This window comes from Ceratotherium simum, chromosome 13, assembly GCF_057802395.1.
Source record: "Ceratotherium simum simum isolate JZ-2026a chromosome 13, ASM5780239v1, whole genome shotgun sequence".
NCBI classification, from domain to species: domain Eukaryota; kingdom Metazoa; phylum Chordata; class Mammalia; order Perissodactyla; family Rhinocerotidae; genus Ceratotherium; species Ceratotherium simum.
In genome coordinates this window covers 30,537,502-30,544,291 of record NC_141912.1, presented here as the reverse complement: position 1 = coordinate 30,544,291, position 6,790 = coordinate 30,537,502, and the positions used below count along the sequence as shown (strand labels likewise).

General features: G+C 37.7%; 1 protein-coding gene across 2 annotated transcripts in view; it reads right to left on the bottom strand.

Annotated features, from left to right (window-relative positions):
- Window positions 1-6,790, bottom strand: part of LOC101398910 (class I histocompatibility antigen, Gogo-B*0103 alpha chain-like) — a 334,177-nt gene that overhangs the window by 275,269 nt on the left and 52,118 nt on the right. The gene's annotated exons all lie outside the window — the stretch shown is intronic.

The following is a 6,790-nucleotide window of genomic DNA, read 5'->3' as shown; positions in this document are numbered from 1 at the left end:
TTCTGTGGGACAGGGCATGCACAAGGAGCAGTTGGAGAGTGGGGGTTGGTGGTGGAGAGTGTAGGGCTCCCACCGTGGAGAGACTGGGTCCACTTCAGGAGGTCAGGGCACGGACACGGGGCAGGACTGTGTTGACTGTGTGTGTGGACCTGTGGGCGGCAGGGCTTGTCAGCCACAGAAGACTTGTGCTTCTCAAAGACCCACATAGGAGGTTTGCCCCCGCTTCCAAAGCCTGAAACAATTGGGTGCTCCTGTGCCTGAGGCCAGCCCCACCCAGCTGCAATCCTCAGAGAGCTGACAAGAGACCTAAAGGCTGGAGGCTTATAGCAATTGTAAGCCCCTGAGCCTAACAACCTGCCACGCTGGGGGCCTACTCACTTAAAAGAAATACTGCAACACAAATGTGGTATTAGAACTTGCAGCCAACTGTGCTGGGGCTCCCCACACCTGATAAAGAGACTGAAGGGCCCACAACAACTACAAACAGCTGAGCATTACAACAGCTGACCAGGAGCATAACTCGGCCTCCTTGGGCGCCTACAGGGAGAGCAAACAGGCCACAACAGAAGGAAACACGTGGCCCACATAGGGGTGACCCCTGGAACATTGAGAACTGAGGGAAGCACACTGCAGGCTTCCTAAGGCATCACTTATATAAGGTCACCTATCCAAGAGCAGGAGACGTAGCTGACCTACCTAATACATAGACACAAGCACAGGGAAAGAGGCAAAATGAGGAGGCAAAGGAATACATTCCAAGTAAGGGAACAGGACAAAACCCCAGAAAAGGAACTAAGTGAAACAGAAATGAGCAACCTACCTGACAGAGAGTTCAAACTAAGAGTGTTAAGGATGCTCACTGATCTGGGGAGAAGAATAGATGAACTCAGTGAGAATGTCAACAAAGAAATGGAAGATGTTAAAAAGAACCAATCAGAAATGAAGAATACAATACTGGAAATGAAAAATTCATTAGAGGGACTCAAAAGCAGAGTAGAGGATACAGAAGAACGGATCTGCGAGCTGCAGGAAAGACTAGAAGAAATTACCCAAGCAGAACGGGTAAAAGAGAAAAGAATTAAAAAGAGTGAGGACAGTCTAAGGGACCTCTGGGACAACATTAAGTGCACTAACATCCATGTTATAGGTGTCCCGGAAGGAGAAGAGCGAGACAAAGGGGCAGAGAATCTATTTCAAGAAATAATAGATGAAAACTTCCCTAACCTAAGGAAGGAAACAGACATCCAGGTACAGGAAGCACAGAGAGCACCAAATAAGATAAACCCAAAGAGGCCCACACCAAGACACATCATAATCAAAACGTCTAGAATTAAAGAGAGAATCCTAAAAGCCGCAAGAGAAAGACAAGTTACATACAAAGGAAACCCCATAAGGCTATCAGCTGACTTCTCAGCAGAAACCTTACAGGCTAGAAGAGAGTGGCACAATATATTTAAAGTGTTAAAAGGAAAAAACTTACAGCCAAGAATACTCTACCCAGCAAGGTTATCATTCAAAATGGAAGGAGAGATCAAAAATTTCCCAGACAACAAAAATTAAAGGAGTTTTTCACCAAGAAACCAGTGCTACAAGAAATGTTAATGGGACTGATTTAAGGGGAAAAGAGAAAACCACAAATAGGAAAAATTATCTATTTCCATGAAAAGAGGGTAATGGATACAAATGCACAAAATAGAGGTTAGATATGATATCAAAAACATAAAATGAGGGAGGAGGGGAGTTAAAGAGTAGAGCTTTCAGACAGAGGTCAAACTAAAGAGACCATCACTTCTGTATAGAAGGAGAAAGGAACAGAGAAGGACTACTAAAACACTGAGAAAAAAAATTAAAAATGGCAGTAAGTACATACTTATCAATAGCTACTTTAAACGTCCATGGACTAAATGCTCCAATTAAAAGGCATAGGGTGGCTGATTGGATAAAACATCAAGACCCATATATATGCTGCATACAAGAGACACACTTCAGACCTAAAGACACTCACAAACTGAAAGTGAAGGGATGGAAAAAGATACTCTGCAGAAATGGCAGTGAAAAGAAAGCTGGGGTAGCAATACTCATATCAGACAAAATAGACTTTAAAACAAAAACTGTAAAAAGAGACAAAGAAGGGCATTACATAATGATCAAGGGAACAATCCAACAAGAGGATATAACACTTGTAAATATCTATGCACCCAATGTAGGTGCACCTAAATATATAAAGCAATTATTAACAGACATAAAAAGAGAAATAGACAGTAACACAATAATAGTAGGGGACTTTAACACTCCACTTACACCAATGGATAGATCATCCAAACAGAAGATCAATAAGGAAACATTGGCCTTAAATGACATACTTGAACAGATGGACCTAGTAGATATACACAGAGCATTCCATCCAAAAACCAAAGAATACACGTTCTTTTCAAATGCACATGGAACATTCTCCAGGATTGATCACATATTAGGCCACAAAATGAGTCTCCATAAATTTAAGAAGATTGAAATAATACCAAGCATCTTTTTTGACCACAACGGTATGAAACTGGAAATCAACTATAGGAAGAAAATCAGAAAAGCCACAAATACGTGGAGATTAAATAAACAAAATGCTACTGAACAGTGACTGGGTCAATGAAGAAATCAAAGAAGAAATCAAAAAATACCTGGAGACAAATGAAAATGAAAATACGACATGCCAGAATTTATGGGATACAGCAAAAGCAGTTCTAAGAGGGAAGTTTATAGCAATACAGGCCTATCTCAACAAACAAGAAAAATCTCAAATAAACAATCTAACAATGCACCTAAAGGAACTGGAAAAAGAAGAACAAACAAAGCCCCAAATCAGTAGAAGAAGGGAAATAACAAAAATCAGAGCAGAAATAAATGAAATAGAGACTAAAAAAACAATAGAAAAAATTAATAAAACCAAGAGCTGGTTCTTTGAAAAGATCAACAAACTGGACAAACCTTCAGCTAGACTCACCAAGAAAAAAAGAGAGAAGGCACAAATAAGTAAAATCAGAAATGAAAGAGGAGAAATTACAACAGACACCTCAGAAATACAAAAGATTATAAGAGAATACTATGAAAAGCTATATGCCAACCAATTTGACAATCTGGAAGAAATGGATAAATTCTTAGAATCATACAACCTTCCAAAACTAGATCAAGAAGAAGTAGAGAATTTGAATAGACCAATCACCAGTAAGGAGATTGAAACAGTAATCACAAACCTCCCCCAAAATAAAAGTCCAGGACCACACGGCTTCCCTAGTGAATTCTACCAAACATTCAAGGAAGACTTAATACCTATCCTTCTCAAACTCTTCCAAAAAATTGAGGAGTGGGGGAAGCTCCCTAACTCATTCTATGAAGCTGACATTACCCTGATAGCAAAACCAGACAAGGACAACACAAAAAAAGAAAATTACAGGCCAATATCACTGATGAACATCGATGCAAAAATCCTCAACAAAATACTAGCAAATCGCATACAACAATACGTTAAAAAGATTATACACCAGGATCAAGTGGGATTTATTCCTGGTATGCAGGGATGGTTCAACATTTGCAAATCAATCAACGTAATACACCACATTAATAAAATGAAGAATAAAAATCACATGATCATCTCAATAGATGCAGAGAAAGCATTTGACAAGATACAGCATCCATTTATGATAAAAACTCTCAATAAAATGGGTATAGAAGGAAAGTACCTCAACATAATAAAGGCCATATATGAGAAACCCACAGCTAATATCATCCTCAATGGTGAAAAACTGAAAGCTATCCCTCTAAGAACAGGAACCAGACAAGGATGCCCACTGTCACCACTCCTATTTAACATAGTACTGGAAGTCCTAGCCAGAGCAATCAGGCAAGAGAAAGAAATAAAAGGGATCCAAATTGGAAAGGAAGTAGTGAAACTGTCACTATTTGCAGATGACATGATTTTATATATATAAAACCCTAAAGAATCCACCAGAAAACTTTTAGAAGTAATAAACGAATATGGTAAAGTTGCAGGGTACAACATCAACATACAAAAATCAGTTGCATTTCTATACACTAACAATGAAGTAGCAGAAAGAGAAATTAAGAATACAATCCCATTTACAATTGCAACCAAAAGAATAAAATACCTAGGAACAAACTTAACAAATGAGGTGAAAAATCTGTACACCGAAAACTATAAAACATTGCCGAAAGAAATCGAAGAAGACACAAAGAAATGGAAAGATATTCCATGCTCTTGGATTGGAAGAATTAACATAGTTAAGATGTCCATACTTCCTAAAGCAATCTATAGATTCAATGCAATCCCTATCAAAGTTCCAACAACATTTTTCACAGAAATAGAACAAAGAATCCTAAAATTTATATGGAACAACAAAAGACCCTGAATAGCTAAAGGAATCCTGAGAAAAAAGAACAAAGCTGGAGGTATCACACTCCCTGATTTCAAAATATACTACAAAGCTATAGTAACCAAAACAGCATGGTACTGGCACAAAAACAGACACACAGATCAATGGAATAGAATTGAAAGCCCAGAAATAAACCCACACATCTATGGACAGCTAATCTTCGACAAAGGAGCCAAGAACATACAATGGAGAAAAGAAAGTCTCTTCAACAAATGGTGTTGGGAAAACTGGATAGCCACATGCAAAAAAATGAAAGTAGACCCTTACCTCACACCATACACAAAAATTAACTCAAAGTGGATTAAAGACTTGAATGTAAGACCTGAAACTATGAAACTTCTAGAAGAAAACATAGGCAGTACGCTCTTTGACATCAGTCTTAGCAACATATTTTCAAGCACCATGTCTGACCGGGCAAGAGAAACAATAGAAAAAATAAACAAATGGGACTACATCAAACTAAAAAGCTTCTGCACAGCAAAGGAAACCATCAACAAAATGAAAAGACAACCTAACAATTGGGAGAAGATATTTGCAAACCATACATCTGATAAGGGGTGAATCTCCAAAATATATAAAGAACTGATGCATCTCAACAACAAAAAAACTAACAACCCAATTAAAAAATTGGCAAAAGACCTGAACAGACATTTCTCCAAAGAAGATATACAGATGGCCAACAGACACATGAAAAGATGTTCAAAATCATTAACTATCAGGGAAATGCAAATCAAAACTACAATGAGATATCACCTCACGCCTGTCAGAATGGCTATAATTAATAAGACAGGAAACAACATGTGTTGGAGAGGATGTGGAGAGAAGGGAACTCTCTTACACTGCTGGTGGGAGTGCAAACTGGTGCAGCCACTATGGAAAACAGTATGGAGATTCCTCAAAAAATCAAGGATAGAACTACCATATGATCCAGCTATTCCACTGCTGGGTATTTATCCAAAGAACTTGAAAACACCAACGCATAAAGATACATGCACCCCTGTGTTCATTGCAGCGTTATTCACAATAGCCAAGACTTGGAAGCAACCTAAGTGCCCATCAAGGGACGAATGGATAAAGAAGATGTGGTATATATACACAACGGAATACTACTCAGCCATAAGAAACAATGAAATCCAGCCATTTGTGACAACGTGGATGGACATTGAGGGTATTGTGCAAAGTGAAATACGTCAGAGGGAGAAGGTCAAATACAGTATGATTTCCTTCATTAACTAGTAGATAATAACAACAATAAACAAACACATAGAGACAGAGATTGGATTGGTGGTTACCAGAGGGGAAGCGGGGAGGGAGGAGGGTGAAAGGGATAATTCGGCACATGTGTGTGGTGATGGGTTGTAATTAGTATTTGGGTGGTGAACATGATGTAATCTATGCAGAACTAGAAGTATAATGATGTACACCTGAAATTTATACAATGTTATAAACCAATGTTACTGCAATAAACAAAAAAAAAAGAAAGAAAGAAATGAAGAATGCCTTTATGAGCTTATTAGTAAACTGGACATAGCTGAGAAAAGTATTTCTGAACTTAAGGCTATCTCAGTAGAAACCTCCAAACTGAAAAGCAAAGAGAATAAAGACTGAAAAAAAGCAGAACAATATACAAGGATTGTGGGACAACTACTAATGGTATAACATGCATAATGGCAATTCCAGAAGGAGAAGAAAGAGAGACAGAAATATTTGAAACAATTTTGACTGACAGTTCCCCCAAACTAATGTCAGATACCAAACCACAGATTCAGGAAGCTTAGAGAACATTAAGCAGGATAAATGCTACACCCAGCCATATCAGTTTCAAATTATAGAAATTCAAAGATAAAGAAAAAAATCCTGAGAGAAGCCAGAGGAAAAAAACCACATTACTATAAAGGGACAAAGGTAAGAATTACATCTGACTTCTCCTTAGAAACCATGCAAGCAAGAAAAGAATGGACTGAAATATTTAAAATTTTGAGAGAAAAAAATCCACCAACCTAGGATCCTGTACCCTGTGAAATTATCCTTCAAGAGTGAAAGAGAAATAAAGACTTTCTCACAGAGACAAAAATTGAGGGAATTTGTTGCCAGTTGACCTGCCTTGCAGGAAATGTTAAAAGAAATTCTTTAGAGAGAAGGAAAATAATATAGATCAGAAACTCAGATCTACATTAAGAAAATAAGAGCATCAAAGGAAGATTAAGTGAAGGCAAAATAAAAACTTCTACCTTTCTTAATATTAATTGATCTAACAGATAACATTTTGTTCAAAATAATAATACGAACATCTATTTGATTGTGAATGCTTATATACATAAGCTTATGTATGCTTACATATAAGTGAA